General features: G+C 51.3%; 19 non-coding genes across 19 annotated transcripts; 16 read left to right on the forward strand and 3 right to left on the reverse strand.

The window, feature by feature from the left end:
- The first annotated feature begins 823 nt into the window (after positions 1-823).
- LOC148634910 (U4 spliceosomal RNA) lies at positions 824-965 on the forward strand. The gene has a single exon (XR_015933466.1). It is a non-coding gene; the product is annotated as a U4 spliceosomal RNA (small nuclear RNA).
- A 6,742-nt stretch (positions 966-7,707) lies between these two features.
- Positions 7,708-7,824, forward strand: LOC148634911 (U5 spliceosomal RNA). Its single transcript, XR_015933306.1, has one exon. It is a non-coding gene; the product is annotated as a U5 spliceosomal RNA (small nuclear RNA).
- Positions 7,825-8,215: 391 nt separating this feature from the next.
- LOC148634912 (U5 spliceosomal RNA) lies at positions 8,216-8,332 on the forward strand. The gene has a single exon (XR_015933307.1). It is a non-coding gene; the product is annotated as a U5 spliceosomal RNA (small nuclear RNA).
- A 391-nt stretch (positions 8,333-8,723) lies between these two features.
- Positions 8,724-8,840, forward strand: LOC148634913 (U5 spliceosomal RNA). Its single transcript, XR_015933308.1, has one exon. It is a non-coding gene; the product is annotated as a U5 spliceosomal RNA (small nuclear RNA).
- A 391-nt stretch (positions 8,841-9,231) lies between these two features.
- Positions 9,232-9,348, forward strand: LOC148634914 (U5 spliceosomal RNA). Its single transcript, XR_015933309.1, has one exon. It is a non-coding gene; the product is annotated as a U5 spliceosomal RNA (small nuclear RNA).
- Positions 9,349-9,739: 391 nt separating this feature from the next.
- Positions 9,740-9,856, forward strand: LOC148634915 (U5 spliceosomal RNA). Its single transcript, XR_015933297.1, has one exon. It is a non-coding gene; the product is annotated as a U5 spliceosomal RNA (small nuclear RNA).
- A 391-nt stretch (positions 9,857-10,247) lies between these two features.
- Positions 10,248-10,364, forward strand: LOC148634916 (U5 spliceosomal RNA). Its single transcript, XR_015933296.1, has one exon. It is a non-coding gene; the product is annotated as a U5 spliceosomal RNA (small nuclear RNA).
- A 391-nt stretch (positions 10,365-10,755) lies between these two features.
- Positions 10,756-10,872, forward strand: LOC148634917 (U5 spliceosomal RNA). The gene has a single exon (XR_015933365.1). It is a non-coding gene; the product is annotated as a U5 spliceosomal RNA (small nuclear RNA).
- Positions 10,873-11,263: 391 nt separating this feature from the next.
- LOC148634918 (U5 spliceosomal RNA) lies at positions 11,264-11,380 on the forward strand. The gene has a single exon (XR_015933310.1). It is a non-coding gene; the product is annotated as a U5 spliceosomal RNA (small nuclear RNA).
- A 390-nt stretch (positions 11,381-11,770) lies between these two features.
- Positions 11,771-11,887, forward strand: LOC148634919 (U5 spliceosomal RNA). Its single transcript, XR_015933311.1, has one exon. It is a non-coding gene; the product is annotated as a U5 spliceosomal RNA (small nuclear RNA).
- A 391-nt stretch (positions 11,888-12,278) lies between these two features.
- LOC148634920 (U5 spliceosomal RNA) lies at positions 12,279-12,395 on the forward strand. The gene has a single exon (XR_015933317.1). It is a non-coding gene; the product is annotated as a U5 spliceosomal RNA (small nuclear RNA).
- Positions 12,396-12,786: 391 nt separating this feature from the next.
- Positions 12,787-12,900, forward strand: LOC148634921 (U5 spliceosomal RNA). The gene has a single exon (XR_015933342.1). It is a non-coding gene; the product is annotated as a U5 spliceosomal RNA (small nuclear RNA).
- Positions 12,901-13,294: 394 nt separating this feature from the next.
- LOC148634922 (U5 spliceosomal RNA) lies at positions 13,295-13,408 on the forward strand. Its single transcript, XR_015933346.1, has one exon. It is a non-coding gene; the product is annotated as a U5 spliceosomal RNA (small nuclear RNA).
- Positions 13,409-14,168: 760 nt separating this feature from the next.
- LOC148634923 (U4 spliceosomal RNA) lies at positions 14,169-14,310 on the reverse strand. The gene has a single exon (XR_015933463.1). It is a non-coding gene; the product is annotated as a U4 spliceosomal RNA (small nuclear RNA).
- Positions 14,311-14,543: 233 nt separating this feature from the next.
- Positions 14,544-14,657, reverse strand: LOC148634924 (U5 spliceosomal RNA). Its single transcript, XR_015933344.1, has one exon. It is a non-coding gene; the product is annotated as a U5 spliceosomal RNA (small nuclear RNA).
- Positions 14,658-19,919: 5,262 nt separating this feature from the next.
- Positions 19,920-20,089, forward strand: LOC148634925 (U1 spliceosomal RNA). The gene has a single exon (XR_015933476.1). It is a non-coding gene; the product is annotated as a U1 spliceosomal RNA (small nuclear RNA).
- A 2,845-nt stretch (positions 20,090-22,934) lies between these two features.
- Positions 22,935-23,098, forward strand: LOC148634926 (U1 spliceosomal RNA). The gene has a single exon (XR_015933376.1). It is a non-coding gene; the product is annotated as a U1 spliceosomal RNA (small nuclear RNA).
- Positions 23,099-23,734: 636 nt separating this feature from the next.
- Positions 23,735-23,853, reverse strand: LOC148634927 (5S ribosomal RNA). Its single transcript, XR_015933287.1, has one exon. It is a non-coding gene; the product is annotated as a 5S ribosomal RNA (ribosomal RNA).
- A 1,293-nt stretch (positions 23,854-25,146) lies between these two features.
- Positions 25,147-25,287, forward strand: LOC148634928 (U4 spliceosomal RNA). Its single transcript, XR_015933420.1, has one exon. It is a non-coding gene; the product is annotated as a U4 spliceosomal RNA (small nuclear RNA).
- Positions 25,288-27,068: the final 1,781 nt, after the last annotated feature.

Genomic DNA, 27,068 nt, shown 5'->3' on the forward strand with positions numbered 1-27,068 from the left:
AGGGATCCACAGTATGTGGACCCTCCGTGCGCCATCAGTCCGCACTCCGGACTCTGAATCCTGCCATCCGAGTTAAGATCTCGGCGGAACCTGAGGCGCAGTTCCTTCTTAAAACGTAATCTGGTGAGCATTTCTAGAATCGTACTTGTATAGATGCAGCCTTTAATGTGTTGCTAGGTTAAAATTGATGACTTCTTGAACTTCAGTAGGCAACTGCCCTCTTGATTTCGGATTTAATTTCTTTATTACAGGGGCGCTTTTATGAAGACAGAGTCATGTTCAGGTACTTTGCTTGATGGAGGAAGCTCATTTCGGACTCTGTGATCTGCTCACCTGGAAAGGTCTACTGTACTACTACAAGAGATAAGTAGAGTCTGGAAGAAGGGACAATTTTATGATGCTTTGGAAGGTAATGCTTTTTTTTCTTTGAAATCGAAATGAATCAGAATATCAGTGCAAAAGACAAACTCTTGGTTTGGTTTAAAGAGATATGGTTTTAAAACAGACAAAATGTAGAAAACAGGTGTTTCTCACTTTTGGAAAAGAATGGACCGGGGGTAATATTTTACTAGTTGCAGGGCTGAGATCACTGGGTTACAGTCCTGTAGTGTCACACCAGGGACAGTGGCGCAATGCATAATGCATCTGACTACGGATTAGGAGATTGTAGGTTCGACTCCTACTTGGCTCGGGTCGTTTTAAAACACATCGGGCTATTCCCCAAGTAGCCTGTGCTACTTACTGCATTGTAATCGTACCCAGTAAGAGATTTCCTTCATATAAATGAACTGCACCTGACAGCTTTAGAATAACACCTGGGCTCAGTACGGTGCTGAGAGCTCAGCGTTGCTGTTGTTCTAATTAGCACGCACGATTGTTGCTAGTTGAAAACTTTTCCCAATACCCCGCTTCCGCTGGTTTGCAATACAATCGGCGAAAGCAATTTTTGACAGTCTCGTCAGAGACTGAGCAAGGTGTTTAAAGACAGATTTTGTCATGGTGACATCATGGTAGAAAGAAACGAGCTTGTTACGTCTCAACAGAAACGCTCTTTATCTCTTTCAGCGTTATGCAGAGAACAGCGTCTGTCGAGATCACTTTTGAGTCAGCGCGAAACGCCGTGTGCTGTCAGTTTGATTTCATATTGCTCGTAGCGGCGCCCGGCTTTTGTCTGTCAAACGTTAGGTTGCGCTTCTTCATGCTGCATCGTCGGCATGAGTGGAGCTTTTTAAACGTCTGTACTTACTGCGCCCCATAAGAAATCGTTTGTCCCCGTTCAAAAGAGATTGTGCGATGTCCTGCAGCGTTTGCAAAGCAAACCTTTGACAGTTTGAAAAGAGGAATTTATTGTGCTTCCTGTGCGTGCAGTAGTTACAAAGTTGAAGGTCTTTACACGATCTGCTGCAGTTTTCAGTGGGCGAGCTTTGTCAGATGGCTTGGAAAAACGCACTGTGTTTCGGCTCGGGAAACATCATGGGCAGTGTCCTGCATGTTTTCTGTGTATAGCTGTCTTTTAACACATACAGAATTCATTAGAAATCATTGATTTCTCCAATTAACAAGGGTCCCTTTTGAACCTGCGAGAAGCATTCCTTCAATGTAACAGATTTACTCCGGGGAAAGGCAGCATGACATTGAGAGTAGCTCAAGCTTTCAGCACCCGTATCGGACTGCGTGTATGCAGACACCGCTCAGAATCCCCTGTAAGATTCTCCTTCAATTCCGTTTTGCAGTGCTTTAGCTCTTTCAAAAGGCTTCGCTTTGCTAGTCATAATCCAAGGCTCATGACAGCATTTGAAACCAATTGCCACTGCGTTGGCCAGGAATCGAACCCGGGTCAACTGCTTGGAAGGCAGCTATGCTCAACACTATACCACCAATGCACGCCCACAGGTGCCCTGCAGGACACCACCAGAGAATGCTCACGATTTCGGAAGCTGTCTCCGGGACGTGCTGATTCCACACATCCTGAATAAATCATGATATTGTTAGTTGCTGTAGCTAGACGTTCAAATGAGTTTCATGGCCAGATGGACTGTTTCCTCCAGCGATTTCGATTTTTAAGAACTTTTATTTCCTTTTCACAATAAAATACAGGGCATCACAAATGCTTTACATTAATATACATACTTAAAACAGTATATATGATCACATCTTATTACATTTTGACACGGTACGAGTTACATAGCAACAATTTCTTTTTTCTGAAGCAAATCACATTCTTTACTTAAACATGATAGTGTTTTTCACAGTTTCTTGAGATATTGACCTATGCCCTCTATTTCCCACAGATTTTCTGCTTCCTCCCTCCCTTCTCTCCACAGATCTCTGAGGTAATAGTTCTCTCGGGTGATGAACAGGGCCAGGCTACCTGCAGCCTTGACTGGAATCTTGATGCCTTTGAACAGCCCCATGTTCCTCACTCTCCACAGGGCGTCTTTCCCACTGTTCACCACGGCCCACATCCTGTCAAACACGTCAGGAGGAAGTTTGACAGGAGAGATGCCGTATATGACGAAAGCAGCGGTCAGGGTAAATTGGGGCGAGAGAGCCTGCAACCAATCTTCAAACTGTGCCCAGAAGGCCTTAGCAAAAAAGCAGGACCACAGGAGATGGGTCACAGTCTCCTCCTCGCTGCAGCCCACCCTAACGCAGCGAGGGCTGGGTGTGAGGACCATACGGTACAAGGAAGTTCGTACCGGTAAGCACTGGTGGACGACACTCCAGGCTAAATCTCTGTGAATGTTGCACAGAAACTTAGAGGATGTGTGTTTCCACACCTTCCTTGTTTGGGCTGATGTTAAAATGCCCACAGGGGTCTGCCTATTGTTCTGGGGTGCAAAGAAATCTTCCAGTTTTTGGACGCTGACATCTCGGAGGGGAATATGGCCAATTGTGTGAGATCTTAGAAAACTTTTAACTGTCCCATAAATTGCAGGGCATGTGTCAGAGAGTGGGACATCCAGCTTGGGTCTGACACCCCACACTCTGAACACCTCCCTACCTACCCAGAGCCTGGAAAAATAAGTCCAGGTACGCGCTGCAGGTGCTGTTGCAAAGCCTCTCAGCACAGAGGCCAGGAAAATGCACAGCAGCTTCGTAGCAATATCTGGGACAGACTTCCCCCCTGAGGGTAGCGGCCTGTACATTATTTCCCTTCTGAGTCTTTCCTGCTTCACACCCCATAGAAATTGAAACATCAATCTCCTCAGCACCGCCGCAACACGGTGTGGGATTGGGAAGGTAGAAGCCAGAAAATTCAAGACAGGCAAGAGCTTGGCTTTGATGACCAGCACCTTCCCTGTCATGGTGAGGTCTCGGTTCTTCCATTGCATCAGTTTTTTGTTTAAGATTGGCAATTTGTTCTGCCAATTTACTGTTCCCATCTCTTCTCCAAAATACACCCCCGGGACCTTAATTCTCTTCTCTTGCAGCCTGAGATCATGTCCTTCTTTTGGCTCCCTCCAGTTCTGATAAAAAATCTCGCTCTTTGATTTGTTAATTTTTGCAGAGGAAGCCAAAGAGAACCGATCACAGCACTGCAGAGCTCTACTAATTGAGGCATTGTCAGAGAGGAGCAGGGTGACGTCATCCATGTATAGAGATGTCTTTACCTCTCCTCCCCCACTTCCAGGTACTGGTATCCCATTAATGGCCTGATCCTGGCGCAAGGCACAGGCTAAGGGCTCCATAGCCAAAACGAATAACAAGGGGGATAATGGCCAGCCCTGCCTCACAACAGACTTCAAAGGGGCGTGATCTATTGCCATTAACCATTACTCTGCTGTTGCTACCTGTGTACAGCAGGTTAATCCACTTTCTCATGATGGGGCCAAACTTCATGTGCTCAAGTACCGAAGTTAAGTACTGCCGGTTTAGGCGGTCAAAGGCCTTTTCTAGGTCTACACCTGAAATGCACAGAGGGAGGGAGCGATCCTCTGAGTACAGACAGACATCCCTCAACAAGGCCAGGTTGTCGCTCATCAGGCATCCTGCTATCCCACAAGTCTGTTCTTTCCCTACCAGTGAGGCCACTACATTTTGTAGGCGCAGGAAAAGGGCTTTGGACAGGATCTTAGTGTCCACGCCTAACAGGCTGAGGGGTCTCCAGTTCTTTATGTCATTCTTTGCTCCTTTCTTAAACAAGAGAGAGATAGTGCCTTCTCTTAAGGAGTCAGGCAGCAATTCTGTCTTATAGCTTTCCTCGAATAGGAGCAGCAGCGGATCCTGAAGCAGATCCCAAAAGGTGCAATAAAATTCTTTAGGGAGCCCGTCAGCACCCGGAGTTTTCCCCTTCTGTAAGCTCTCCATAGCCTGTCTCAGCTCTTCTACTGTCAAATCCCTCTCAAGTACTTCCCTATCTTCTTCACTCAAAACGTTTTCTAGCTTTGAGGTAAAAAAATGAATTTCTTCATCCTTTACCTCTGTAGAGCTGTACAGTCTTGAGTAGAAGGCCTCGGTGCAGGAGAGGATTGCACTCGGCTCTGTTCTCTCTCGTCCCTCCTCATCAACTACACTTTCCATGACAGACTTGGAGCCTTCCACTTTCCTGAAAAAGAGGCGAGAACATTTCTCATTTTCTTCCAAGAACTGCACTCGACTACTTTCTTCGGCTATGCTCCGGATGTCCTTTTTTAAAAGGGTGATATCCTCGAGCACATCGAAGCCACTGTGCATCATCGTGTAGAGACGCTGCAGCTGCCTCTGTTTCCTGGCTAGCACTCCTCTCCGTCTGGCAGCAGCCTTCCTTCCCTCAGCCATGAAAAAGGCCTTTGTCCTCACCTTCACCTCCTCCCACCACTCTCCTACTGACCCGTACAGACACTGCAAGGACAGCCACTGTGATAGTTTCTCCTTGTAGCAGGATACTACCCCCTCGTTCTCTAGCAGCTTTGTGTTGAGTTTCCAGATGCCTGGGCCAAAGCCCTGGAGTTCCACTCTACGACCTAAAGCCTGATGATCTGAGAAGAAGACAGGCTGAAGAGTGACCCCAACAACTTTCACTCTCTCTGAGACAAAGCAATAGTCAATTCTGGAGCTGCTATTCCTCCCTGACCATGTATATCCTGCTGTTGTGGGATATATACATCTATATGTGTCTGAGAGTTTAAAGTCTTGAACTAAGTTTTGCAGGGCCAGTGACCTGGAATCCAATTTTATCAGAGAGCTAGACTGCCTGTCTGTGTGCTCTAAGATACAATTAAAATCCCCTCCCACTATCACGTCTGTGCTACATAACAATAGGTGAGAGAGTGCCTTGAGTAGCTCCACCCTTCCTCCCACGTCAGTAGGGCAATACACATTGAATATCCGCAGGTTAATGGTCCCCCATTCCACATCCACACACAGCAACCTGCCATCTATGACCCTCTGAATACTTTTCAATTTGAATGCCCATCCTTTGAAAAGAATGGCCACGCCAGAGGCTCTGTTGTTATTGTCCCCTGACCAAACAGAAAGCCCTTTATCCCACCTATCTTCAAAGCTTTTATACCTCTCTTGATAGGCTAAAGGACACTCCTGCAACATCAACACATCTCCCTCTCTCTGCTGGAGGTAATCAAAGACAGACTGGCATTTAACTCTGTCATTGATACCTCTGGTGTTAAGAGATATTATGTTTAGAGCCATATTACATAAGAAAGTGGAACCAGTCTTTACAAAACACATTTCTCTTCTGTCTCACCTGGTCCCTTCTTCTTTTTCTTTTTCTTCTTACCAATTTCCTGCCAGCCATCCTCTGAATGAGCCTTCATCAGGGTGGCAGCAGTAAAAGCATTCACGGAGTCCATTTCAAGGAAGGGGGTAGAGGGAGGGGTGGAGGGGTTCCAGCTGTTCCCATCGCCATGCTCTCCTTCCTCCTCGCTCGGGGAGAAAACAGAGTCATTTTTCCTTTTCCTCAAGTCCAGCTCCTGGGAGCACTGAGGGGAAAGGGGTGCAGCCGATGCACCAGTCTCCTCTTCCCCCTCACCAACCATTTGCTGCAGATCCTCTGTGATGGACTGGATGGAGGAGAGGAGGGCATCTGTAGCACTTGCAGAGTCTGAGAAAAGCAGCTCCGCTGAATCCTGGGTATCCTCGCTGGACCCGCTCCACCGGGGGGCCCCACACTGGCCCTCGTTCTGAGGAGCAGGAGTGGGGGAGGGGTCCTCGCTGTTCTCGGGGGTTTTCAAACCCTCGTGCTTGTCTGGTGCAGTCTGTTGTGGGGGCGTAGTGGATTTCTCTTCCACCGGCCCCGGAACCACAGCAGGGCAGATCCTGGCTGGAGGCTGAGACTTTATCAAACAAGGGTTCTTTGTTTGACTTGTTGTTTGCTTTGGCTTTTCGGGCCGGTTTGGCTGAAACAAGCACTGCCTCATCCTTTCTCATTTTGAGTTTATTGGCGTAGGCATGAGGGCAGTTTATAAAAACGTGTCCTTCCAAGCCAAGTAAATTGCACTTTGGCAGCATTGAACAGTCAGAGGCTAAATGTCCCTGTTTGCCACAGGTCTTGCAGCATTTCACAGTGCAGGGCGATGCCAGGTGTCCCACAGCGCCGACACACCTTTGGTTGTCCCACATAAAAAACATAGCCATTGCAGGCGCCCAGCCAGATTGTAGAGGGCAGGTGCCTTAAGCCTCCATTTACATTGTCCGGTAGCAAGCGAACCTCGAATTTCCTTGCTCCTGCTTTTATACCGTCAACATATCTAACCTCAGTTCCATGGTGGACGGTGCAGTACTGGTTAAGCCAGGTGTGAATGTCCTCCGTCTTTTTTGAAGGTACAGGCATTGAGCATTGGTGGTTCAGTGTTAGAATTCTCGCCTGCCACGCGGGAGGCTTGGTTTTGATTCCCAGCCAATGCAGTGGCTTTTGCAACTCGCAACTGAAAACCCACTGAAGCTAAGCGGGTGTGAGCTAGGTCAGTACCCGGATGAGGGTGAGCTTCCAGATGGAAGCGGTGTTAATGGTGCCGGCGGGGGGACGCTCACCCTGAGGTCTGTGCGGGTCCCAATGCCCCAGTATAGTGACGGAGATGCTGTGTTGTAAGAGGGCGCTGTCTATTGGATGAGATGTAAAACCGAGGTCACAGCGCTCTGTGGTCATTAAAAATGACCACCAAAACCTTTGACAAAAGCTCTTGGTAATTGATGGTCTTCAAAAATGCTTCTCCTTTAGGTACATTTTAAATCAGCTGAAAAATGCTGTGAAATGGGGGGCATTTCAGGCCAGTGTAGGATTTTGGTTACAAGAACCATGAAAGTGCACAAGAAAGCCCGTACACTGAATTACACGGCTTTCTATTCAAAAGAGGACAAAAGAAATTCCCTGAGTTCGATTTTTTGCAGCACTGAGAGGGGCACTGTTGCGAGGCCAGTTAGCTCAGTTGGTTAGAGCGTGGTGCTAATAACGCCAAGGTTGTTGGGTCCGGCCGTCTGATTGGCGTTCTTTTCTTTGGGGGGCGGGAAGTGTCCGGCCGCAGGGGATCTTGGGACCTCGCTTTGCATAGCGGCTTCCCAGAGTGCGTCGTTTCCGGCACAGTGTGGCCGGGTGTTTTCCGAGTTATCGCACGGATTGGGCACGCTCGCAAGCCGTGAGCCGCAGGCGATGAGCCCGGAGCTGAACGGGCCCCACTGGCTCGTTTGTAAGGCCAGGTGTATTGCCAACCACGACCGGCAGGGCAGAGGCCTTGAAGGCGGCCTGGGCTCCTGCAGCTGTGCAGCCACGCACTCTGGTTTCTCTTCATCTCGTACAAATCTTTCGCCTTTTACTAAAGATTTCCGTGGAGAGGAGCATGAATGAGTTCCATGCAATTTTTGTGCTTCCCTGCCTTCGGGTGGGGCGCAGCCTGGCTGGTCAAAGAGAGAAAACAAAAACGCCCGCAATCGGTCTTGTTATGGCGATTGTGGCAGTCTGCTCCGCGAGTCCACGGTCTCCGGCCGTCTGATTGGCGCTCTTTTCTTTGGGGGGCGGGAAGTGTCCGGCCGCAGGGGATCTTGGGACCTCGCTTTGCATAACGGCTTCCCAGAGTGCGTCGTTTCCGGCACAGTGTGGCCGGGTGTTTTCCGAGTTATCGCACGGATTCGGCACGCTCGCAAGCCGTGAGCCGCAGGCGATGAGCCCGGAGCTGAACGGGCCCCACTGGCTCGTTTGTAAGGCCAGGTGTATTGCCAACCACGACTGGCAGGGCAGAGGCTTTGAAGGTGGCCTGGGCTCCTGCAGCTGTGCAGCCACGCACTCTGGTTTCTCTTCATCTCGTACAAATCTTTCGCCTTTTACTAAAGATTTCCGTGGAGAGGAGCATGAATGAGTTCCATGCAATTTTTGTGCTTCCCTGCCTTCGGGTGGGGCGCAGCCTGGCTGGTCAAAGAGAGAAAACAAAAACGCTCGCAATCGGTCTTGTTATGGCGATTGTGGCAGTCTGCTCCGCGAGTCCTCGGTCTCCGGCCGTCTGATTGGCGCTCTTTTCTTTGGGGGTTGGGAAGTGTCCGGCCGCAGGGGATCTTGGGACCTCGCTTTGCATAGCGGCTTCCCAGAGTGCGTCGTTTCCGGCACAGTGTGGCCGGGTGTTTTCCGAGTTATTGCACGGATTGGTCACGCTCGCAAGCCGTGAGCCGCAGGCGATGAGCCCGGAGCTGAACGGGCCCCACTGCCTAGTTTGTAAGGCCAGGTGCATTGCCAACCACGACCGGCAGCGCAGAGGCTTTGAAGGCGGCCTGGGCTCCTGCAGCTGTGCAGCCACGCACTCTGGTTTCTCTTCATCTCGTACAAATCTTTCGCCTTTTACTAAAGATTTCCGTGGAGAGGAGCATGAATGAGTTCCATGCAATTTTTGTGCTTCCCTGCCTTCGGGTGGGGCGCAGCCTGGCTGGTCAAAGAGAAAAAACAAAAACGCCCGCAATCGGTCTTGTTATGGCGATTGTGGCAGTCTGCTCCGCGAGTCCACGGTCTCCGGCCGTCTGATTGGCGCTCTTTTCTTTGGGGGGCGGGAAGTGTCCGGCCGCAGGGGATCTTGGGACCTCGCTTTGCATAGCGGCTTCCCAGAGTGCGTCGTTTCCGGCACAGAGTGGCCGGGTGTTTTCCGAGTTATCGCACGGATTCGGCACGCTCGCAAGCCGTGAGCCGCAGGCGATGAGCCCGGAGCTGAACGGGCCCCACTGGCTCGTTTGTAAGGCCAGGTGTATTGCCAACCACGACCGGCAGGGCAGAGGCTTTGAAGGCGGCCTGGGCTCCTGCAGCTGTGCAGCCACGCACTCTGGTTTCTCTTCATCTCGTACAAATCTTTCGCCTTTTACTAAAGATTTCCGTGGAGAGGAGCATGAATGAGTTCCATGCAATTTTTGTGCTTCCCTGCCTTCGGGTGGGGCGCAGCCTGGCTGGTCAAAGAGAGAAAACAAAAACGCTCGCAATCGGTCTTGTTATGGCGATTGTGGCAGTCTGCTCCGCGAGTCCTCGGTCTCCGGCTGTCTGATTGGCGCTCTTTTCTTTGGTGGTTGGGAAGTGTCCGGCCGCAGGGGATCTTGGGACCTCGCTTTGCATAGCGGCTTCCCAGAGTGCGTCGTTTCCGGCACAGTGTGGCCGGGTGTTTTCCGAGTTATCGCACGGATTCGGCACGCTCGCAAGCCGTGAGCCGCAGGCGATGAGCCCGGAGCTGAACGGGCCCCACTGGCTCGTTTGTAAGGCCAGGTGCATTGCCAACCACGACCGGCAGCGCAGAGGCTTTGAAGGCGGCCTGGGCTCCTGCAGCTGTGCAGCCACGTACTCTGGTTTCTCTTCATCTCGTACAAATCTTTCGCCTTTTACTAAAGATTTCCGTGGAGAGGAGCATGAATGAGTTCCATGCAATTTTTGTGCTTCCCTGCCTTCGGGTGGGGCGCAGCCTGGCTGGTCAAAGAGAGAAAACAAAAACGCTCGCATTCGGTCTTGTTATGGCGATTGTGGCAGTCTGCTCCGCGAGTCCACGGTCTCCGGCCGTCTGATTGGCGCTCTTTTCTTTGGGGGGCGGGAAGTGTCCGGCCGCAGGGGATCTTGGGACCTCGCTTTGCATAGCGGCTTCCCAGAGTGCGTCATTTCCGGCACAGTGTGGCTGGGTGTTTTCCGAGTTATCGCACGGATTGGTCACGCTCGCAAGCCGTGAGCCGCAGGCGATGAGCCCGGAGCTGAACGGGCCCCACTGGCTAGTTTGTAAGGCCAGGTGCATTGCCAACCACGACCGGCAGCGCAGAGGCTTTGAAGGCGGCCTGGGCTCCTGTAGCTGTGCAGCTACGCACTCTGGTTTCTCTTCATCTCGTACAAATCTTTCGCCTTTTACTAAAGATTTCCGTGGAGAGGAGCATGAATGAGTTTCATGCAATTTTTGTGCTTCCCTGCCTTCGGGTGGGGCGCAGCTTGGCTGGTCAAAGAGAGAAAACAAAAACGCCCGCAATCGGTCTTGTTATGGCGATTGTGGCAGTCTGCTCCGCGAGTCCACGGTCTCCGGCCGTCTGATTGGCGCTCTTTTCTTTGGGGGGCGGGAAGTGTCCGGCCGCAGAGGATCTTGGGACCTCGCTTTGCATAGCGGCTTCCCAGAGTGCGTCGTTTCCGGCACAGTGTGGCTGGGTGTTTTCCGAGTTATCGCACGGATTGGGCACGCTCGCAAGCCGTGAGCCGCAGGCGATGAGCCCGGAGCTGAACGGGCCCCACTGGCTCGTTTGTAAGGCCAGGTGTATTGCCAACCACGACCGGCAGGGCAGAGGCCTTGAAGGCGGCCTGGGCTCCTGCAGCTGTGCAGCCACGCACTCTGGTTTCTCTTCATCTCGTACAAATCTTTCGCCTTTTACTAAAGATTTCCGTGGAGAGGAGCATGAATGCATTCCATGCAATTTTTGTGCTTCCCTGCCTTTGGGTGGGGCGCAGCCTGGCTGGTCAAAGAGAGAAAACAAAAACGCCCGCAATCGGTCTTGTTATGGCGATTGTGGCAGTCTGCTCCGCGAGTCCACGGTCTCCGGCCGTCTGATTGGCGCTCTTTTCTTTGGGGGGCGGGAAGTGTCCGGCCGCAGGGGATCTTGGGACCTCGCTTTGCATAGCGGCTTCCCAGAGTGCGTCGTTTCCGGCACAGTGTGGCTGGGTGTTTTCCGAGTTATCGCACGGATTGGGCACGCTCGCAAGCCGTGAGCCGCAGGCGATGAGCCCGGAGCTGAACGGGCCCCACTGGCTCGTTTGTAAGGCCAGGTGTATTGCCAACCACGACCGGCAGGGCAGAGGCCTTGAAGGCGGCCTGGGCTCCTGCAGCTGTGCAGCTACGCACTCTGGTTTCTCTTCATCTCGTACAAATCTTTCGCCTTTTACTAAAGATTTCCGTGGAGAGGAGCATGAATGAGTTCCATGCAATTTTTGTGCTTCCCTGCCTTCGGGTGGGGCGCAGCCTGGCTGGTCAAAGAGAGAAAACAAAAACGCCCGCAATCGGTCTTGTTATGGCGATTGTGGCAGTCTGCTCCGCGAGTCCACGGTCTCCGGCCGTCTGATTGGCGCTCTTTTCTTTGGGGGGCGGGAAGTGTCCGGCTGCAGGGGATCTTGGGACCTCGCTTTGCATAGCGGCTTCCCAGAGTGCGTCGTTTCCGGCACAGTGTGGCTGGGTGTTTTCCGAGTTATCGCACGGATTGGGCACGCTCGCAAGCCGTGAGCCGCAGGCGATGAGCCCGGAGCTGAACGGGCCCCACTGGCTCGTTTGTAAGGCCAGGTGTATTGCCAACCACGACCGGCAGGGCAGAGGCCTGAAGGCGGCCTGGGTTCCTGCAGCTGTGCAGCCACGCACTCTGGTTTCTCTTCATCTCGTACAAATCTTTCGCCTTTTACTAAAGATTTCCGTGGAGAGGAGCATGAATGAGTTCCATGCAATTTTTGTGCTTCCCTGCCTTCGGGTGGGGCGCAGCCTGGCTGGTCAAAGAGAGAAAACAAAAACGCCCGCAATCGGTCTTGTTATGGCGATTGTGGCAGTCTGCTCCGCGAGTCCACGGTCTCCGGCCGTCTGATTGGCGCTCTTTTCTTTGGGGGGCGGGAAGTGTCCGGCCGCAGGGGATCTTGGGACCTCGCTTTGCATAGCGGCTTCCCAGAGTGCGTCGTTTCCGGCACAGTGTGGCCGGGTGTTTTCCGAGTTATCGCACGGATTGGGCACGCTCGCAAGCCGTGAGCCGCAGGCGATGAGCCCGGAGCTGAACGGGCCCCACTGGCTCGTTTGTAAGGCCAGGTGTATTGCCAACCACGACCGGCAGGGCAGAGGCATTGAAGGCGGCCTGGGCTCCTGCAGCTGTGCAGTCACGCACTCTGGTTTCTCTTCATCTCGTACAAATCTTTCGCCTTTTACTAAAGATTTCCGTGGAGAGGAGCATGAATGAGTTCCATGCAATTTTTGTGCTTCCCTGCCTTCGGGTGGGGTGCAGCCTGGGTGGTCAATGAGAGAAAACAAAAACGCTCGCAATCGGTCTTGTTATGGCGATTGTGGCAGTCTGCTCCGCGAGTCCTCGGTCTCCGGCCGTCTGATTGGCGCTCTTTTCTTTGGGGGTGGGGAAGTGTCCGGCCGCAGGGGATCTTGGGACCTCGCTTTGCATAGCGGCTTCCCAGAGTGCGTCGTTTCCGGCACAGTGTGGCCGGGTGTTTTCCGAGTTATCGCACGGATTGGTCACGCTCGCAAGCCGTGAGCCGCAGGCGATGAGCCCGGAGCTGAACGGGCCCCACTGGCTAGTTTGTAAGGCCAGGTGCATTGCCAACCACGACCGGCAGCGCAGAGGCTTTGAAGGCGGCCTGGGCTCCTGCAGCTGTGCAGCCACGCACTCTGGTTTCTCTTCATCTCGTACAAATCTTTCGCCTTTTACTAAAGATTTCCGTGGAGAGGAGCATGAATGAGTTCCATGCATTTTTTGTGCTTCCCTGCCTTCGGGTGAGGCGCAGCCTGGCTGGTCAAAGAGAGAAAACAAAAACGCTCGCAATCGGTCTTGTTATGGCGATTGTGGCAGTCTGCTCCGCGAGTCCACGGTCTCCGGCCGTCTGATTGGCGCTCTTTTCTTTGGGGGGCGGGAAGTGTCCGGCCGCAGGGGATCTTGGGACCTCGCTTTGCATAGCGGCTTCCCAGAGTGCGTCGTTTCCGGCACAGTGTGGCCGGGTGTTTTCCGAGTTATCGCACGGATTCGGCACGCTCGCAAGCCGTGAGCCGCAGGCGATGAGCCCAGAGCTGAACGGGCCCCACTGGCTAGTTTGTAAGGCCAGGTGCATTGCCAACCACGACCGGCAGCGCAGAGGCTTTGAAGGCGGCCTGGGCTCCTGCAGCTGTGCAGCCACGCACTCTGGTTTTTCTTCATCTCGTACAAATCTTTCGCCTTTTACTAAAGATTTCTGTGGAGAAGAGCATGAATGAGTTCCATGCAATTTTTGTGCTTCCCTGCTTTCAGGTGGCGGGCAGCTGGGCTGGTCAAAGAGAGAAAACAAGCAAGTTCGCAATCGCTCTTGTAATGGTGATTGTGGCCGTCTGCTCCGCGAGTCCTCGGTCTCCGGCCGTCTGATTGGCGCTCTTTTCTTTGGGGGGCGGGAAGTGTCCGGCCGCAGGGGATCCTGGGACCTCGCTTTGCATAGCGGCTTCCCAGAGTGCGTCGTTTCCGGCACAGTGTGGCCGGGTGTTTTCCGAGTTATCGCACGGATTGGGCACGCTCGCAAGCCGTGAGCCGCAGGCGATGAGCCCCGAGCTGAACGGGCCCCACTAGCTCGTTTGTAAGATCTGCGGCAGATCGTGTAAAGACGTTCAACTTTGTAACTACTGCACGCACAGGAAGCAGAATAAATTCCTCTTTCAAACTATCAAAGGTTTGCTTTGCGAACGCTGCAGGACATCGCACAATCTGTTTTGAACGGGGACAAACGATTTCTTATGAGGCGCAGTAAGTACAGACGTTTAAAAAGCTCCACTCATGCCGACGATGCAGCATGAAGAAGCGCAACCTAACGTTTGACAGACAAAAGCCTGGCGCCGCTACGAGCAATATGAAATCAAACTGACAGCACACAGCGTTTCGCGCTGACTCAAAAGTGATCTCGACAGACGCTGTTCTCTGCATAACGCTGAAAGAGCTAAAGAGTGTTTCTGTTGAGACGTAACAAGCTTGTTTCTTTCTACCATGATGTTACCATGACAAAATCTGTCTTTAAACAGCTTGCTCAGTCTCTGACGAGACTGTCAAGAATTGCTTTCGCTAATTGTATTGCAAACCGGCGGAAGCGGGGTATTGGGAAAAGTTTTCAACTAGCAATAATCGCGCATTGGCTAAACCTCAAAGGCTACGATACTGCCACTGCGCAAAGCTGACGGTTGCCAGGCAACCGCGTGGATCCTATGGAAATCGTTATCAATCGTCTCATGGCATGTCGTTGCTGTAACGCTTCATATTTGCGGCCGGACACTTCCCGCCCCCCAAAGAAAAGAGCGCCAATCAGACAGGCGGAGACCGAGGACTGGCAGAGCAGACAGCCACAGTCGCCGTAATAAGAGCGATTGTGAGCGGTTTTGTTTTCTCTCTTTGACCAGCCCAGCTGCGCCCCACCCGAAGGCAGGAAAGCACAAAAATTGTATGGAACTCATTCATGCTCCTCTCCATGGAAATCTTTAGTAAAAGGCAAAAGATTTGTACGAGATGAAGAGAAACCAGAGTGCGTGGCTGGACAGCTGCAGGAGCCCAGGCTGCCTTCAAGGCCTCTGCCCTGCCGGTCGTGGTTGGCAATGCACCTGGCCTTACAAACGAGCCAGTGGGGCCCGTTCAGCTCCGGGCTCATCGCCTGCGGCTCTCGGCTTACCTGGCAGGGGAGATACCTTGATCAGCCTGTAGTTGGAGTAGTTGGATTGTTTTCTTGTTTTGTGGAAGCAGTGTTTGTTTTGCAGTTTGAGATGGCAACCTTTGGATCCCGCAAGAATGCTGTACATTTTGAGCTTTTGGATGACCTCTTCATGGATCGTATGCAGTTCAGCAGAAAAGTGTTACAGAAGGAACTTGGCTTTGAACCTCGGCACTTGGATTTCATCTTTGCTCTCCCAGGTCAGAAAGCATTTGAGGTTGTATTTGCTACCTATCCTCTGTTTGAACAATGCGTGGATGTCTTTGAGGCAAAAAGAGGGAAAGTTCCTGCACTTGAGAAGATCAACTTGCAGCCTCTGACACAGAGAGAGAGGAAAACGGTGCATATTGTTATGTTCTCGGAACTGGCAAAGACGGAGGACATTCACATCTGGCTTAACCAGTACTGCACCGTCCACCATGGAACTGAGGTTAGAGATGTTGACGGTATAAAAACAGGAGCAAGGAAATTCGAGGTTCGCTTACTACCGGACAATGTAAATGGAGGCTTAAGGCACCTGCCCTCTACAATCCGGCTGGGCGCCTGCAATGGCTATGTTTTTTATGTGGGACAACCAAAGGTGTGTCGGCGCTGTGGTGCTGTGGGACACCTGGCATCGTCCTGCACTGTGAAATGCTGCAAGACCTGTGGCAAACAGGGACATTTAGCCTCTGACTGTTCAATGCTGCCAAAGTGCAATTTATGTGGCTCGGAAGGACACGTTTTTAAGAACTGCCCTCACGCCTACGCCAATAAACTCAAAATGAGAAAGGATGAGGCAGTGCTTGTTTCAGCCAAACCGGCCCGAAAAGCCAAAGCAAACAACAAGTCAAACAAAGAACCCTTGTTGGACAAAGAGTCTCAGCCTCCAGCCAGGATCAGTCCTGCTGTGGCTCCGGGGCCGGTGGAAGAGAAATCCACTACGCTCCCACAACCGCAGACTGCACCAGACAAGCACGAGGGTTTGAAAACCCCCGAGAACAGCGAGGACCCCTCCCCCACTCCTGCTCCTCAGAACGAGGGCCAGTGTGGGGCCCCCCGGTGGAGCGGGTCCAGCGACGATACCCAGGATTCAGCGGAGCTGCTTTTCTCAGACTCTGCAAGTGCTACAGATGCCCTCCTCTCCTCCATCCAGTCCGTCACGGAGGATCTGCAACAGCTGGTGGGTGAGGGGGAAGAGGAGACTGGTGCATCGGCTGCACCCCTTTCCCCTCAGTGCTCCCAGGAGCTGGACTTGAGGAAAAGGAAAAATGACTCTGTTTTCTCCCCGAGCGAGGAGGAAGGAGAGCATGGCGATGGGGACAGCTGGAACCCCTCCACCCCTCTTTCTACCCCCTTCCTTGAAATGGACTCCGTGAACGCTTTTACTGCTGCCACCCTGATGAAGGCTCATTCAGAGGATGGCTGGCAGGAAATTGGTAAGAAGAAAAAGAAAGAGAAGGTAACAGGTGAGACCGAAGAGAAATGTGTTTTGTAAAGACTGGTTCCACTTTCTTATGTAAAATGGCTCTAAACATAATTTCTCTTAACACCAGAGGTATCAATGACAGAGTTAAATGCCAGTGTGTCTTTGATTACCTCCAGCAGAGAGAGGGAGATGTGTTGATGTTGCAGGAGTGTGCTTTAGCCTATCAAGAGAGGTATAAAAGCTTTAAAGATAGGTGGGATAAAGGGCCTTCTGTTTGGTCAGGGGACAATAACAACAGAGCCTCTGGCGTGGCCATTCTTTTCAAAGGATGGGCTTTCAAATTGAAAAGTATTCAGAGGGTCATAGATGGCAGGTTGCTGTGTGTGGATGTGGAATGGGGGACCGTTAACCTGCGGCTAATCAATGTGTATTGTCCTACTGACGTGGGAGGAAGGGTGGAGCTACTCAAGGCACTCTCTCCCCTATTGTTAAGTAGCACAGACGTGATAGTGGGAGGGGATTTTAATTGTATCTTAGAGCACACAGACAGGCAGTCTAGCTCTCCGATAAAATTGGATTCCAGCTCACTGGCCCTGCAAAACTTAGTTCAAGACTTTAAACTCTCAGACACATATAGATGTATATATCCCACAACAGCAGGATATACATGGTCAGGGAGGAATAGCAGCTCCAAAATTGACTATTGCTTTGTCTCAGAGAGAGTGAAAGTTGTTGGGGTCACTCTTCAGCCTGTCTTCTTCTCAGATCATCAGGCTTTAGGGTGTAGAGTGGAACTCCAGGGCGGGACTGTCTTTGGCCCAGGCCTCTGGAAACTCAACACAAAGCTGCTAGAGAACGAGGGGGTAGTATCCCGCTACAAGGAGAAACTATCACAGTGGCTGTCCTTGCAGTGTCTGTACGGGTCAGTAGGAGAGTGGTGGGAGGAGGTGAAGATGAGGACAAAGGCATTTTTCATGGCTGAGGGAAGGAAGGCTGCTGCCAGACGGAGAGGAGTGCTAGCCAGGAAACAGAGGCAGCTGCAGCGTCTCTACACGATGCTGCACAGTGGCTTCGATGTGCTCGAGGATATCACCCTTTTAAAAAAGGACATCCGGAGCATAGCCGAAGAAAGTAGTCGAGGAGTGCTGTTAAGAGGCAGAGTGCAGTTCTTGGAAGAAAATGAGAAGTGTACTCGCTTCTTTTTCAGGAAAGTGGTAGGCTCCAAGTCTGTCATGGAAAGTGTAGTTGATGAGGAGGGACGAGAGAGAACAGAGCCGAGTGCTATCCTCTCCTGCACCGAGGCCTTCTACTCAAGACTGTACAGCTCTACAGAGCTAAAGGATGAAGAAATTCATTTTTTTACCTCAAAGCTAGAAAACGTTTTGAGTGAAGAAGATAGGGAAGTACTTGAGAGGGATTTGACAGTAGAAGAGCTGAGACAGGCGATGGAGAGCTTACAGAAGGGGAAAACTCCAGGTGCTGACGGGCTCCCTAAAGAATTTTATTGCACCTTTTGGGATCTGCTTCAGGATCCGCTACTGCTCCTATTCGAGGAAAGCTATAAGACAGAATTGCTGCCTGACTCCTTAAGGGAAGGCACTATCTCTCTCTTGTTTAAGAAAGGAGCAAAAAATGACATAAAGAACTGGAGACCCTCAGCCTGTTAGGCTTGGACACTAAGATCCTGTCCAAAGCCCTTTTCCTGCACCTACAAAATGTAGTGGCCTCACTGGTAGGGAAAGAACAGACTTGTGGGATAGCAGGACGCCTGATGAGCGACAACCTGGCCTTGTTGAGGGATGTCTGTCTGTACTCTGAGGATCGCTCCCTCCCTCTTTGCATTTTAGGTGTAGACCTAGAAAAGGCCTTTGACCGCCTAAACCGGCAGTACTTAACATCGGGACTTGAGCACATGAAGTTTGGCCCCATCATGAGAAAGTGGATTAACCTGCTGTACACAGGTAGCAACAGCAGAGTCATGGTTAATGGCAATAGATCACGCCCCTTTGAAGTCTGTTCAGGGGTGAGGCAGGGCTGCCCATTATCCCCCTTGTTATGCGTTTTGGCTATGGAGCCCTTAGCCTGTGCCTTGCGCCAGGATCAGGCCATTAATGGGATACCAGTGCCTGGAAGTGGGGGAGGAGAGGTAAAGACATCTCTATACATGGATGACGTCACCCTGCTCCTCTCTGACAATGCCTCAATTAGCAGAGCTCTGCAGTGCTGTGATCGTTTCTCTTTGGCTTCCTCCGCAAAAATTAACAAATCTAAGAGTGAGATTTTTTATCAGAACTGGAGGGAGCCAAAAGAAGGACATGATCTCAGGCTGCAAGAGAAGAGAATTAAGGTCCTGGGGGTGTATTTTGGAGAAGAGATGGGAACAGTAAATTGGCAGAACAAATTGCCAATCTTAAACAAAAAACTGATGCAATGGAAGAACCGAGACCTCACCATGACAGGGAAGGTGCTGGTCATCAAAGCCGAGCTCTTGCCTGTCTTGAATTTTCTGGCTTCTACCTTCCCAATCCCACACCGTGTTGCGGCGGTGATGAGGAGATTGATGTTTCAATTTCTATGGGGTGGGAAGCAGGAAAGACTCAGAAGGGAAATAATGTACAAGCCGCTACTCTCAGGGGGGAAGTCTGTCCCAGATATTGCTACGAAGCTGCTGTGCATTTTCCTGGCCTCTGTGCTGAGAGGCTTTGCAACAGCACCTGCAGCGCGTACCTGGACTTATTTTTCCAGGCTCTGGGTAGGTAGGGAGGTGTTCAGAGTGTGGGGTGTCAGACCCAAGCTGGACGTCCAACTCTCTGACACATGCCCTGCAATTTATGGGACAGTTAAAAGTTTTCTAAGATCTCACCCAATTGGCCATATTCCCCTCCGAGATGTCAGGGTCCAAAAACTGGAAGATTTCGTTGCACCCCAGAACAATAGGCAGACCCATGTGGGCATTTTAACATCAGCCCAAACAAGGAAGGTGTGGAAACACACATCCTCTAAGTTTCTGTGCAACATTCACAGAGATTTAGCCTGGAGTGTCGTCCACCAGTGCTTACCGGTACGAACTTTCTTGTACCGTAGGGGCCTCACCCCCAGCCCTCGCTGCGTTAGGGTGGGCTGCGGCGAGGAGGAGACTGTATCCCATCTCCTGTGGTCCTGCTTTTTTGCAAAGGCCTTCTGGGCACAGTTTGAAGATTGGTTGCAGGCTCTCTCGTCCCAATTTACCCTGACTGCTGCTTTCGTCATATACGGCATCTCTCCTGTCAAACTTCCTCCTGACGTGTTTGACAGGATCTGGGCCGTGGTGAACAGTGGGAAAGATGCCCTGTGGAGAGTGAGGAACATGGGGCTGTTCAAAGGCATCAAGATTCCAGTCAAGGCTGCAGGTAGCCTGGCCTTGTTCATCACCTGAGAGAAATCTATTACCTCAGAGATCTGTGGAGAGAAGGGAGGGAGGAAGCAGAAAATCTGTGGGAAATAGAGAGCATAGGTCAATATCTCAAGAAACTGTGAAAAACATTATCAAGTTTAAGTAAAGAATGTGATTTGCACCAGAAAAAAAGAAAATTGTTGCTATGTAACTGTTACCGTGTCAAAATGTAATGAGATGTGATCATATATACTTTTTTAAGTATGTATATTAATGTAAAGCTTTCTGATTTGTGATGTCCTGTATTTTTTTGTGAAAAGAAAATAAAGTTCTTAAAAATCGAAATCGGTTCACCCAGGGCGAGGCTCGGCCATTGCACTCCGGCTGTGATGACCCCTGCGAATTCCCCAAATGTGGGAATCTCGACTGCATAATTTCTGGTAGTGGGGGACTGCGTTCGCGCTCTCCCCTGATGTGCTTGGTCCAAAATCAGATACGGGAGGGTTAGGACACCACGAGCTGCGTGGCTGCGGAAGGATCCCGGTTCGACAGGAGTGGACGCCGCTGCTGGTTCTCGCTGGCTTTTAGTTAGGGGTCCGGAGAAGCATCTCAAGCTAGTTCCACTACTCCTTCCGGACGTTCATTCCCTTTTCAAAGTCAGTCGTTTTGCTGTAGTCTGCGTTCTTTAGGCTGATTATCGAGGTTAGCCTTTATTTGGTCATGGGGGGCCTCGGTACTGTATGCTGAGTCTAAAGACAGTTTCACCCATTTTCTGATTGCTCGGTTCTGTACCAGTGCAGACATGTCAAACAGTGAATGGCTGTACCTCTATTGTATCCGTGCTCAATGAATGAAATCGGTAACAAATGAATATATGTCTAGTTATACGAAAAACGAGTGGTTTATCGACTCATCTTCATTTGCAGATTTAGAGGCAGCTTCGATATTCGTTTTACAGACGGGTTTTTTTTTTTGAATATGGGTCACACACATGCCACAGCAACAAAACATCTTTAGAGATGAGGCTATAGATCACCTTTCCATCCTGCAGGTTTTCCTCCCAAAGCCTACGGCACCAACGGCGACCCCTGCTGGCCGGGGGAGCAAAAGCTTACAGCACCTGGTATTCCCAGGCAGTCTCCCATCCAAGTACTAATCGCGCTCTGCCCCTGGTCTCTTGCGCGAGTACTAAATCTCACGGACAGGGGGGCCTCGTCATTGATTGTTACAGGTGAGACGGGGATTAGGAGGAGACCCCGACTGATGGGTAAAGGGGAGCACTAACACCAGAGGGACACCCCCAGCGTCTCTTTTTGAGAGACGCCCTGGGGTTTCCTAATGGCCAAAGAGGGTCGGGACCTCGGTTTGACGCCTCCCCTGAAGGACGGCGCCTGTTTGTGCAGCAGAGTGTCGCCATCAGGAGGCTGGGGCGTAAGAGAGCCACACAGCCCGCAGGGTGAGCGCTCCCTACTGGTCCCAGTCACACCTCTTGCAGGAGCAGCAGCAACCGGAGCTTTTCCGGGGTGGAATCTCCCATCCGGGTGCCGACCAGGCTCACACCTGCTGGGCTGCCCTGGGGGTGAAGGATCGTTCGTGTGCAACTCTTTGGAAAGGAGCTGCTTTCCAAATCGCATTGCGTGCCTGGATGTTGGCGAATGCGCTCCCTTGTGTTGGCTCGTCCCGCACTGGAGGAGGACAAACAATCTGCACGGAGGAGCACCAGGCAAGTCTTCACCAGACAAAAACCTCCAGTGCACAGCACTCTGGAAACATTTCGGGGCTTTCGCGTGTTTATTTCAGCACGTAAAGCGCACCGGTCCAACACGTCGGCCGGGCGCGCGGCGCCTCCGCCCTCTTGTGGCCTTGCGGCGTCAGAGCAAGAGGCTCCTTCTCGCTGCCCTTCCGCTGTGTTGCAGGGCCCCGAGAGGGAACCCGGAGCGCGCACTTTGTGGGGGGCGGGTGACCGCGTTCGCGCTCTGCCCCCGGTCTCTTGCGCGAGTACTAAATCTCACGGACAGGGGGGCCTCGTCATTGATTGTTACAGGTGAGACGGGGATTAGGAGGAGACCCCGACTGATGGGTAAAGGGGAGCACTAACACCAGAGGGACACCCCCGGCGTCTCTTTTTGAGAGACGCCCTGGGGTTTCCTAATGGCCAAGGAGGGTCGGGACCTCGGTTTGACGCCTCCCCCGAAGGACGGCGCCTGTTTGTGCAGCAGAATGTCGCCATCAGGAGGCTGGGGCGTAAGAGAGCCACACAGCCCGCAGGGTGAGCGCTCCCTACTGGTCCCAGTCACACCTCTTGCAGGAGCAGCAGCAACCGGAGCTTTTCCGGGGTGGAATCTCCCATCCGGGTGCCGGCCAGGCTCACACCTGCTGGGCTGCCCCGGGGGTGAGCCCAGTCGAGAGTCGCAGGGCCAGATCTAGTCACCGGGGAGAAACGATACAAGTGAAGGATTGCTCGGCTCTCGGCACTTGAAAAGACCGACAAATGTCTCGTTCCCGCCGGAGCTGAATGTACCCGCATGTGTGGTGTCGTCTTCTTCCCCCGCCCCGCTGTGTTTGCTGTATTGTCTCTGAAGCCGGCCCCCCCGAGACGAGATGGGCTGTTCCTGTGCCCCAATTAACACTTTACAGGTGCCATTCCCCGGCATTGTGGCCATTGTCGGTGCTCACACGCGATAAGATAAGGCGGAGGAGAGTGGGGCATGCCCAGCGGCAGACATTCAAGGAGGGGGCAGTGCGAGGTGAGGTGAGGTGCGACACGCCGGAGCCCCGACGCAGCTAATGCGGAGCACTTGTTGGACTGGCATCGAAAGGACGTGAGCGCACGGAGCGAGCCTTCCCTGCGGCGGAGCGCGGGAACTTTCTCCCCCCCTCCCGCTGCAGGAGTTGTGTGCACTGCAGCGGTGCCGAGAGAAAAGCACAGAAGGCAGCAGGCTCTGGAGAGCAGGTAAGAGACGGAGCCTTGTGGGCAGGCGAGCAGGCCTGTTTTTTGGAAATTGCTGAAAAGGTTTGTTCGGTGTGTGGCAGGCGCACGTCGCGAGCTTGCGTGGCGATCTGCCGGTCTGGAGTTATGCAAATGAGGCCGAATTGCATCCCGGGACATGCTGCGAATGCGCAACGGCGACTGCAGATGTGTAGGAAACGGCGCGCTCGTTTTCTCGTTTTGCCCACACTTTTGAGTGTTAGTGTGGCGTGTGAGTGTGTGAAAGAGTGGGCCCAGCAGGAGGCGGTGGCGTGCGGGGCGAGGAGGTGGCCTAGGCTGCGCGATTTGTGCTGTGGGTGCGGGCCGCTTGCAGGGGCCTGTTTAACTTATACTTACCTGGCAGGGGAGAAACCTTGATCAAGAAGGAGGTTCACCCAGGGCGAGGCTCGGCCATTGCACTCCGGCTGTGCTGACCCCTGCGAATTCCCCAAATGTGGGAATCTCGACTGCATAATTTCTGGTAGTGGGGGACTGCGTTCGCGCTCTCCCCTGATGTGCTTGGTCCAAAATCAGATACGGGAGGGTTAGGACACCACGAGCTGCGTGGCTGCGGAAGGATCCCGGTTCGACAGGAGTGGACGCCGCTGCTGGTTCTCGCTGGCTTTTAGTTAGGGGTCCGGAGAAGCATCTCAAGCTAGTTCCACTACTCCTTCCGGACGTTCATTCCCTTTTCAAAGTCAGTCGTTTTGCTGTAGTCTGCGTTCTTTAGGCTGATTATCGAGGTTAGCCTTTATTTGGTCATGGGGGGCCTCGGTACTGTATGCTGAGTCTAAAGACAGTTTCACCCGTTTTCTGATTGCTCGGTTCTGTACCAGTGCAGACATGTCAAACAGTGAATGGCTGTACCTCTATTGTATCCGTGCTCAATGAATGAAATCGGTAACAAATGAATATATGTCTAGTTATACGAAAAACGAGTGGTTTATCGACTCATCTTCATTTGCAGATTTAGAGGCAGCTTCGATATTCGTTTTACAGACGGGTTTTTTTTTTTGAATATGGGTCACACACATGCCACAGCAACAAAACATCTCTAGAGATGAGTCTATAGATCACCTTTCCATCCTGCAGGTTTTCCTCCCAAAGCCTACGGCACCAACAGCGACCCCTGCTGGCCGGGAGAGCAAAAGCTTACAGCACCTGGTATTCCCAGGCAGTCTCCCATCCAAGTACTAACCAGGACCAACGCTGCTTAGCTTCCGAGATCAGACGAGATCGGGCGTGTTCAGGGTGGTGTGGCCGTAAGCAAAAGCCCCGGCGCCTGACTCGCTACTTGAAGCTGTGTGTGGCGGGGGTTCCGTGCCCCCCGAGCGGGACTGAAGGATCGTTCGTGTGCAACTCTTTGGAAAGGAGCTGCTTTCCAAATCGCATTGCGTGCCTGGATGTTGGCGAATGCGCTCCCTTGTGTTGGCTCGTCCCGCACTGGAGGAGGACAAACAATCTGCACGGAAGAGCACCAGGCAAGTCTTCAGTGCACAGCACTCTGGAAACATTTCGGGGCTGTCTCGTGTTTATTTCAGCACGTAAAGCGCACCGGTCCAACATATCGGCCGGGCGCGCGGCGCCTCCGCCCTGTTGCTGCCCCTGCAGCTTCTTCACTTTTCCCTTTAGTTGCCATCGATTTTTTTGTAGTGCTATACATATACGATTGAGGTATCTTAGAGTTCTCCTTCGAAGACCCAGCACTCTCTTTTCTTTTCCCAGTGTTACTCATATCGGACTTTTTAAACCTAAAAAAAAATCGTTTTTTTTTTCTTTCAATTATAACTGAAGTTTAAACAACTAGTGTTAAGTCCTTATTTTTCTGTAGTCAAAAAAAGCAAAAATTAACATTCAGGTCATGAAAAACTCAAAAAAACTCCCCAACCACTAAACTTTACCTCCCACCTGAGCGCCATCTTGAACGCCCCTACCACCAGAGAATGCTCACGATTTCGGAAGCTGCCTCCGGGACGTGCTGATTCCACACATCCTGAATAAATCATGATATTGTTAGTTGCTGTAGCTAGACGTTCAAATGAGTTTCATGGCCAGATGGACTGTTTCCTCCAGCGGTATAATAATGCAGTGAGACAGCACGATGCCTGCAAGACTATTTCACGCTAAACGCCACAGATTGTGTTTGTCCGTTCGTGTCAGTCGTCCCGCAGCCACGGGAAGTGGGACACAAACATGCTGCAATGCTTTCAAGACGTTAGGATTTGTTTGTGCAACATCCAAGAAGAGTACTTGTGGCTTGAATGTGAACTGTACGTGCCCGCCCCCTTTCCTCTGTAGTGCATGAGTTCCTCCCGGCATGCCCTTCGTCATTGTTCTGTCATCTTGTATTTAAAGGGTTGTATTTCTGCTGCTGAAAATAAGCAACGGTTTTCTCACAACGCCCTTTGTTCCCAACGGAGCCCTTGTCTGTCATGAAATTCTTCAAAACCTCAAGCTAGAAGAAGAAGAAGACGACAAATATGAAGCGTTATAGCAACGACATGCCATGAGACGATCGATAACGATTTCCATAGGATCCCCGCGGTTGCCCGGCAACCGTCAGCTTTGCGCAGTGGCAGTATCGTAGTCTGTGAGGTTTAGCCGAGGCGCGATTATTGCTAGTTGAAAACTTTTCCCAATACTCGCTTCCACCGGTTTGCAATACAATCGGCGAAAGCAATTTTTGACAGTCTCGTCAGAGACTGAGCAAGGTGTTTAAAGACAGATTTGGTCACGGTGATATCATGGTAGAAAGAAACGAGCTTGTTACGTGTCAACAGAAACGCTCTTTAGCTCTTTCAGCTTTATGCAGAGAACAGCGTCTGTCGAGATTACTTTTGTGTCAGCGCGAAACGCCGTGTGCTGTCAGTATGATTTCATATTGCTCATAGCGGCGCCTGGCTTTTGTCTGTCAAACGTTAGGTTGCGCTTCTTCATGCTGCATCGTCGGCATGAGTGGAGCATTTTAAACGTCTGTACTTACTGCGCCCCATAAGAAATCGTTTGTCCCCATTCAAAAGAGATTGTGCGATGTCCTGCAGCGTTCGCAAAGCAAACCTTTGACAGTTTGAAAAGAGGAATTTATTCTGCTTCCTGTGCGTGCAGTAGTTACAAAGTTGAACGTCTTTACACGATCTGCTGCAGTTTTCAGTGGGTGGGCTTTGTCAAATGGCTTGGAAAAACGCACTGTGTTTCGGCTCGGGAAACATCATGAGCAGTGTCCTGCATGTTTTCTGTGTATAGCTGTCTTTTAACGCATACAGAATTCATTCGAAATCATTGATTTCTCCAATTAACAAGGGTCCCTTTTTGAACCTGCCAGAAGCATTCTTTCAATGTAACAGATTTACTCCGGGGAAGGGCAGCATGACATTGAGAGTAGCTCAAGCTTTCAGCACCTTTATCTGACTGCATGTATGCAGACACTGCTCAGAATCCCCTGTAAGATTCTCCTTCAATTCCGTTTTGCAGTGCTTTAGCTCTTTCAAAAGGCTTCGCTTTGCTAGTCACAATCCAAGGCTCATGACAGCATTTGAAAACATTCGCAACTGCGTTGGCCGGGAATCGAACCTGGGTTAACTGCTTTGAAGGCAGCTATGCGCAACACTGGCTCGCTCCAGAATAAATCTCACGTCGAGGGCATATTTTTTTCCATTTTACCGTGAGTCGTGCTCAGCTGCACAGAGGAGAGAGCAGAGCAATGAGGTCACGGGGACAGGGGAGTCACACGCTGGCGGTTTGAATACGCGGAAGATCACTGAGGGATCCTCAGTATATGGACCCTCCGTGCGCCATCAGTCCGCACTCCGGACTCTGAATCCTGCCATCCGAGTTAAGATCTCGGCGGAACCTGAGGCGCAGTTCCTTCTTAAAACGTAATCTGGTGAGCATTTCTAGAATCGTACTTGTATAGATGCAGCCTTTAATGTGTTGCTAGGTTAAAATTGATGACTTCTTGTATTTCAGTAGGCAACTGCCCTCTTGATTTCGGATTTAATTTCTTTATTACAGGGGCGCTTTTATGAAGACAGAGTCATGTTCAGGTACTTTGCTTGATGGAGGAAGCTCATTTCGGACTCTGTGATCTGCTCACCTGGAAAGGTCTGCTATACTACTACAAGAGATAAGTAGAGTCTGGAAGAAGGGACAATTTTATGATGCTTTGGAAGATAATGTTTTTTTTTCTTATACTGAAAATGAAAGGTAGTTGTTTCTATATGGACTCAGTCTTTGGAATTTGTATATTTATATATTTCAGTGAACCCTCAGCCATTCCTTCTGTATTGTAATTCAATTTCTCTTTTAAAATTCCTTCCCCACTTCTAGGACCTGCAGTTGCTAAACTCCACAATGGCTTCTATTGGAAAGTCTGTGACTGAGACCAAGTAAGTGTTCATTATGCTCAAACTATGAGAGAGAAAATTAAGGATAATTTAAGAAATCAGTCTTAGCTTGTTTCTATACACAGATGGTATTATTTATT

This window comes from Lepisosteus platostomus, unplaced genomic scaffold, assembly GCF_059453375.1.
Source record: "Lepisosteus platostomus isolate fLepPlt1 unplaced genomic scaffold, fLepPlt1.hap1 Scaffold_30_H1, whole genome shotgun sequence".
Lineage (NCBI taxonomy): Eukaryota > Metazoa > Chordata > Actinopteri > Semionotiformes > Lepisosteidae > Lepisosteus > Lepisosteus platostomus.